This window comes from Sapajus apella, unplaced genomic scaffold, assembly GCF_009761245.1.
Source record: "Sapajus apella isolate SASKATOON/1434 unplaced genomic scaffold, GSC_monkey_1.0 scaffold40, whole genome shotgun sequence".
NCBI lineage: Eukaryota > Metazoa > Chordata > Mammalia > Primates > Cebidae > Sapajus > Sapajus apella.
The window spans coordinates 22,292,754-22,299,848 of record NW_022436980.1 but is presented as its reverse complement, the minus strand read 5'-3'; the positions used below and the strand labels follow the sequence as shown (position 1 = coordinate 22,299,848).

At 53.9% G+C, this 7,095-nt stretch overlaps 1 pseudogene across 1 annotated transcript; it reads right to left on the bottom strand.

The window, feature by feature from the left end:
* Nucleotides 1-887: 887 nt before the first annotated feature.
* Nucleotides 888-5,761, bottom strand: LOC116565577 (annotated as a pseudogene). The gene has a single exon (XR_004275510.1). The product of XR_004275510.1 is annotated as a histone-lysine N-methyltransferase EHMT2 pseudogene (transcript).
* Nucleotides 5,762-7,095: the final 1,334 nt, after the last annotated feature.

Here is a 7,095-nt window from a genome sequence, read left to right as displayed (position 1 = left end):
CCTCCCCCTCCCAAAGGCCATAGCAGGGCTGAGGTCCAACCTCAGCCTGCAGAGGAGAGGGGAGCAAATGACTAGTGTTCTGGTGGCATTTGGAATGTTCATGACAGCTTGTGCAGAGCAACCCTGGCAGAGTCTGCGGTCACCTCTGTCCTCCATCCCTGGATGGCCAGGCTCCAGTGGCCTTTCTTTCCTCCCTCTCTCTCTCCTTTCTCCCTCCCTTCATTTCTTCCCTCCATTACCTTTCTTCCTCCCTTTCTCCATCCCTTTCTCTCTCCCTCTCTTCTTCCCTTCTTTCTTCCCTCCTCTTCCTTCTGATCTGTGCCTCCTCCCAGCATCTGGCAACCCCATGTCCCGAGCCTGTGCTGGGTGAGAGTCTGTTGAAGTCAGAGCAGATGCATGGGAAGGGGGTTCTCATCAGGTTGGCCAGGGGCCAGAGGGCCACAGGGGTGAGCTTGAAGCTGGGTACCTGGAGCCTGAGGCGGACTGCATCCTGGAGGAGGGGCCCTGGCCCTGGGGGTGCAGACAGGATGGAAGGGTCTGTGGACTGAGGGGGGCATTGGAAGGGAACTTTGAGCACCACTGCTCAGGGGCCTGGTCAGTGGGACCCAGCGTTTGCCTTGTCAGGTGGGACCTGGTCAGTGGGACTGTGGTCAGGGGAATATTGGTCAGTGGAATCCATTCTATGGGGGCATGGTTAGGGGGACCTGGTCAGTGGGAACCTTTTCATGCAGGGCAGTTAATGAGGGCCAGGTCAGTGAGGACCTGGTGAGTGGAGGCCTGGTAGTGGGACAAGGCATCAGGGCCTGCTCAGAGGGGACCTGCTCAGTGGGGGTGTCATCAGTGCGGTCCTCTTCAGTGGGGCCTAGACAGTGGGGGGCTGGTCAGCGAGGCCTTTTTTTTTTAAGTCAAATGTTTTAACGGCGCAATTAAAATAAGGGTTCAAACATGTTTTCAATATATTAATTTCTTTTTTTTTTTTAATTACCAAACCCGACATTTATTGAGAACAAAAGGAACCAGTTGACATAGAGGCCCGACTTCAATTCATCAAACTTCAGCTGAGGATGGGGAACAGGGGGTGGCCCTGAAGCTGCCCTTCCAGGGAGGAACCAGCTCTGGGAGGGAGGGGCTGTCAGACCTCCAGGGCCTGTCTGGAGTCTCTGGTCAGGAATGTGTGAAGGGGTGGTGGAGAGAGAAGATGGCAGCACCCCCAGGCTTGGGCTGCGAGAAGCTGGTGGCAGAGGAGGTGGCTGAGCTGTGGCCGTCCATGCTGGGGAGGAAGGGTGTGGTCCATTCTCAGGTGTTGACGGGGGCAGGGAGCTGAGCTTGGGCAGCAGCTCGGGGAGTGTGGGTTCAGGTGGGCCCGATGGCTCTGCTCTAGGGCAATGGCTTCAGCTGAGTGCTTGCACTTCTCAGAGCCGCACTGGCAGGTGAAGTATTTGCTTTTGATATCCCAGAAGTGGTCGCCATAGTCAAACCCTAGCGCCTCCCCAGTCCGGATGTCTCAGGAACTGAGGAAGGCAATGCGTGGAAATCGCAGGTCTTGGTGCAGCATGAAGACCCAGACGGGAATGATGTTGGGGTCACATGGGTGGTTGATGAAGCAGCTGATGTTGCCATAGTAACGAGCATCAACGCAGTACACCTCTCCATCCTTGTTGTCTAAGTTGAAGAGGTCAGAATCATCCTCTCTCACATCAGCCTCAGCATCAGAGATCAGCTCCCCAACATACTTGCAGATGAAGGTTCCCTGTGGGATGGTCTGCAGGGCATGGACCCCCCGCAGCCCATCTTGGCTGTTTGGTAGAGCTGTAACCGAACTTTGATGCCGCTCTGTATGACCCAGCTCTTGCAGCTTCTCCAGCAGGAGCATGCCTGGTTACACTCAAAAATCAGTGGGGGCTCAATCTTGTTAAATTCCTGGAGCAATCGCCCATCCTTGTCATACCAGCACGGGATGCTGAGGTGGCTGCACAGGCAGTTGGAGCTGGAGCAGTCGTCCACACACGTGCAGTGCTGCCGATGGGTGATGTTGCGGTCGATGTTCATGGTGAACATCTTGCAGTTTTCCGAGATGTGCTTGTAATCCTTGGGGCAGGGCTCCCCGTCCACACTATTGACATAGGGAATGAGCATGTTCTCATAGCCCCGAGCCACATCCCGCCAGATGATCTTCTCTGTGTGGATGGCCTGATTTCCTACCCCGAGTCAGAGCTTGCGGTTGAGTTGAAGCACAAACCGCAAGTTGGAGCGCTTGGGAGTCAGGTCCCATACCATGTTCCCCTCCTTGTTTTGCAGCTCAGGCTTGGCTCCACATGACAGGAATAACAGCACGCTGTCATGGTAGCTCTCCCGAGCTCCGATGTGCAGGGGCGTGTCCCCGTGGTAGTTGACAGCATGGAGGTCACAGCATGCATTCAGAAGCACTTCAGAGATGGTGGCGCTGCCAGTGAACGAGGCCCAGTGCAGGCAGATGTTCTCTTCGTTGTCAGTGAGGGTGACGTCAGTGCCCTGTGTCAATAGCATGCGGATTACCTCGATGTGCTTATGCTCTGCAGCCCAGATGATGGGTGTCCACCCACCACTGTCCTGGGCGTTTTCATCCACCTGTCCCGTGCTCAGCAGTAGGCTTACAATCTCCAAGTTGCCGATTTTGGCTGCATGGTGGAAGCAGGTGGAACCGCCCTCCTCTTTGGTACAGACGCAGCCGCCAGGCTGTACCATGTAACAGGCCACCTCCAGGTGGTTGTTCACCACGGCCTCCATCAGTGGTGCCCACTGCATTTATGTTGGCTCCAGCCTGCAGCAGCACATGGCAGATCTCCACGGAGCCCTTCTGGGCGCCTGCATGCAGGGGCCTACGCTTGCTCTGCTGGTCGCTCTGGAAGTTGGGGTCCAGGTTGTCCAACAGCATCAGGATCACCTTTTGCAGCTCGCCCTGCTTCACAGGCAGGTACAACTGCCGAGGATGGAAACGGAGCTTCTTCCACCTCTCTGACTCCTGGATGACCAGGGCCTTTTCCAGGGTCTCCCAGCCTGGCCCCAGTGGCAGCCCCATGGCAGCTCCCATTGGGCAGGGTCAGGGAGGGTCCTGAGCTGTTGATGGTGTCAGCCAGGGGATAGCAGGGTGGGCGCCAGGGCTCCCCATGGCCTCGCATCCGGGCGCTGGGCTGGGAAGTGTCTGCTCTCCCGGGGGCAACCTGGGACGGGGTGGGGGTGCAGGAGCTGCAGTGCCGGCCAGTGGGGTCACCCCATCACCCCGGGGAATGGTCACCTCCTGAGCCTCAGAATGATCCTCCCCACAGTGGGGGCAGAAGACCATACCATTCAGCTGGGACACACAGACCTTGGGGAAGTGGTGGGCCACGCAGAAGTCAGGGTGGCACTCAAGGAAGGTGCCCGCCATGCAGAAGTAGCCGCAGCCCGGGCAGCAGTGGTGTTTGACCATGCGGGTGTGGTGGGTCTCACAGAGCACCATCAGGGCCACGCGGCTGGGTGGCCTCATGGTCTCCCGCTTGAGGATGGTGGCGTTGCAGCCCGAAAGCTCTCTGTCCACACTCTCCATGGCCATGCACTTGTGCCCTGCCCTCTCACTGATGCAGTCAATCTTGGGTGCCTCCATGCGGCAGCTGCACAGGGGCAACTCCTCAAACCTGCACTCTGTCTCCAGCGAAGATGTGTCATTGGACACCCCAGCATGGTTGAGGGAGAGGGTCCCCTCGCTGGGCTGCTCCAGGGTCCCCAGAGGTACCTCCATGTACTCACTGGGGCCTGAGCCCACACCGTTCACTCCTCGTGGCTCCTCGGCGCTCGGAGGCTCCTGCTTGTGCCGTTTCCGAGATGGCTTCACCCATGGGCTGTCTTTTCGCCATTTCTTCTTGGCCTTGTGCCGGCCACTAGAACCATTCCTATCTGACTGATTCCCTGACTCCTCATCTTCCTCCTCTTCTTCCTCTTCCTCCTCCTCTTCACTTAGTTGTTCAGTTAGAGCTTCAACTTCCGACTTGCTGTCAGAGTCCATGTGCTCATCCACAGAGTAAAAATCATAGTAGATACTGAAGTCATCATCTACCACTGTCCCCACTCCTCCAGGGACCTGAGATCCCCTTTCACCAGGGTCACTTCTCCTGAACGTCAGGCAGAACCTAACTCCTCCGACAGGCCACACCCTGCGTTCAGCTTCCTTCTTTCGGCCACATCTGAGGTCACCTTTCCCAGTGAGTGGACGCTGTCAATCATGTGGAAATGCTGTCCTTCAGGGGCGGCTTCTCAGGGACTGGGGGCTGTCCATTTCCTGGTTTGGACATGGTTTTTCCGGCTAGGTGGACCTTGGGCTGCTCTTCCAGGCTGGTGGTGGCTGGAGGGGGTTCAGTCCCTGCTGCTGCAGTTTCCTGTTCCAAGCATTTAAAGTGTTTAAAATAGTCACACAAAACTCTGGCAAGTGTCCTGTAAGCTAACTCTGGCAGTTCAAATGTTTGTTGATAAATTACCAAGTCAAAATATTTCCAAAAAGCAACAGAGACAGAGTTTATTAAAAAGAAGATTGAAGAACTCTCCAACACACCCCTGCTGCTCACTGTTGAAGTACAAGAATGCAGAGGAACCTTGGCAGTCAACATTCCACCACCGCCAACTGGCCGAGTATGGTATGGTTTCCGAAAGCCACCACGTGGAGCTGAAAGCCCGGCCAAAACTTGGAGAGAGAGAAGTGACTTTAGTTCACGTGACAGACTGGATAGAGAAGAAACTGGAGCAAGAGCTTCAGAAAGTTTTTGTCATGCCAGACATGGATGATGTTTATATTCCTATAATGCACTCAGCCATGGACCCTTGCTCCACTTCCTGCCTCCTGAAAGACCCACCTGTGGAGGCTGCTGATCAGCCGTAATGGGTGACGTAGGATGTTCCCCATGTTGTGACATCGAGCTGGACGTGTGGGGTTCCTGGCTGCCATCTGTATGTAGCACTGGCCTCTACTTGTGCCACAGCTACTGTTTCTTAGAGGACTGCTTCTGCCCCCTGCCTGCCAATGCCCATTCCACTGTGAGGTGTCATTCCCTGCATCCAGTGACAAGTGTCTGGATTGCCTGCTGCAAAGCTTTGATTTGGCAAAGGAGACTGCGGAAGAATCATGGTGGGTCCAGAAGTTACAGGTGACCCACAGCATGGCTTTTAAAAGTCTACCCATTTTTGTGGCAGCAAATGAGCACAGTAAGAGCAAAGCTGAGCAACTTGCCTCCTGTACTCCTCCAAAGCTTTTCTTCAGGCAGCTGGTGCACAGCAGGAGTTTCTCACTTCTACTCTTTGTACGTGGCCTTCCACACTTCCAGAGAATGTCACTGTGCAATGTGTCTGGAGGGTGGGCAGAGGAATTCTGTGAGCCTTTTCATTTTGGTGACAGAAGAGATGGGCATAGCAACATACTTTTTTTCACATTAAATTGTGCATTTTGGAAGCAAGTAGCCATAGAACATACACAAACAATAACACGCTGTCAGCTTGGGTAGGAAGAGTGAGGTTTATGTGAACATCAGGCAAAGCCATGAGATTAAACCATCCCAAGACTTTTACCAATGAGATACAACCACCTGGTTGCTAGCTAATCTTCAGTGTTTTCCTGAGACAGGAACATACGTGAAAACATCAAACACTGCACATAATGACAGGATAGTCCTTCTCATACAGATGGGGTGGGGCCAGAAAACCAGAGTCAGCTTTTCCATCTGGCATTTCCTGTATCACCCAGGTTTTATATGGCACTCTGAATGGTTTGTTAGTCTGATTGGTTTGCGAGAGTTCCATAGGCAGTTTCCCTTCCTGATGGCCAAAACTGAGAACTGCTCTGAAATTATTTCAAGAGTCAAGGCCAAGAGTTTGCTCAACATCACACTCTGTATCTCAGAATTAATGTGATTTTCCTTAATGTTGCCAACTTAATTTTGTGCATTTGTGTCAGAATGTTTAGGTTTTTTTTTTCTTTTTTTTATTGCATTTTAGGTTTTGGGGTACATGTGAAGAACATGCAAGATTGTTGCATAGGTGCACGCATGGCAGCATGATTTGTTGCCTTCCTCCCCTTCACCTATATCTGGCATTTCTCCCCATGCTATCTCTCCCCACCTCCCCACCCCCCCCATCCCTCCCCCATTTCCTCCCAGACCCTAGTGTGTAGTTTACAGGGTTGGGGGCTCTCTTGTATAATTTGCTTTGAGAAGTAAACCTAGTATCATTTTTTTTTAATTGTTTAAAGCTGCATTCGATGTCAAAACTACCTTGGGTAACTTTTGATAACTTAAATCTGTGGACAAAGCTAGTAGTGGTTTTTCAAACATCACATTGCCTGAACATGACTTTAAAGAAATTTAGGACCAAGGTCCCCCTGGTCACTGGGAGCCTAGTCACTGGTCCCTGGGGGCCTGGCAAGTGAGGCCCTGATGAGAGGGGACCTTGTCAGTGAAGGTGTAGTCACTGGGGTTTAGTCACTTGAAACCTGGCCAGTAAGCACGTCGTCACTTTGGCCTTGCCAGGGGGGCCTAGTCAGAGGGGCCTGATCAGTGTGGACCTGGTCAGTGGGGACTTTGTCAGTGAGGCCTATTTGGTGAGGGCCTGGTCAACAGGGGTCTGCCTAGAGAGAGCCTCATCAGGGGGACCTAGTAGTGGGGTGTTGGTGAGGGGAGATTTAGGGGCAGCTGGTTATTTGGTGTCTGGTCAGTGCAAACCTGGGCTGCGGTGCTTGCTCAGTAGAGACCTAGTCATGTGGGGCTTACTGTTGTCCTTGTCAGCATGGGCTGGGTCACTGGTGACCAGGTCAACTGGTCCTATTCAGTGGAGGCCTGGTCACATGGGACCTAGTCAACAGGATCTGGTGGGTGTGTCCTCATCAGTGAACCCTCATCAGTGGAGGCCTGGTCGCGGCAGCCTGGTCAGCAGAACCGAATCAGTGGGTGCCTGGTCGGGGCAGCCTGGTCAGCAGAGCCGAATCAGTGGGGGCCTGGTCAGAGGGGACTAGGTCAGCAGAACCGAATCAGTGGGGGCCTGGTCAGAGGGCACTAGGTCAGCAGAACCGAATCAGTGGGGGCCTGGTCGGGGCAGCCT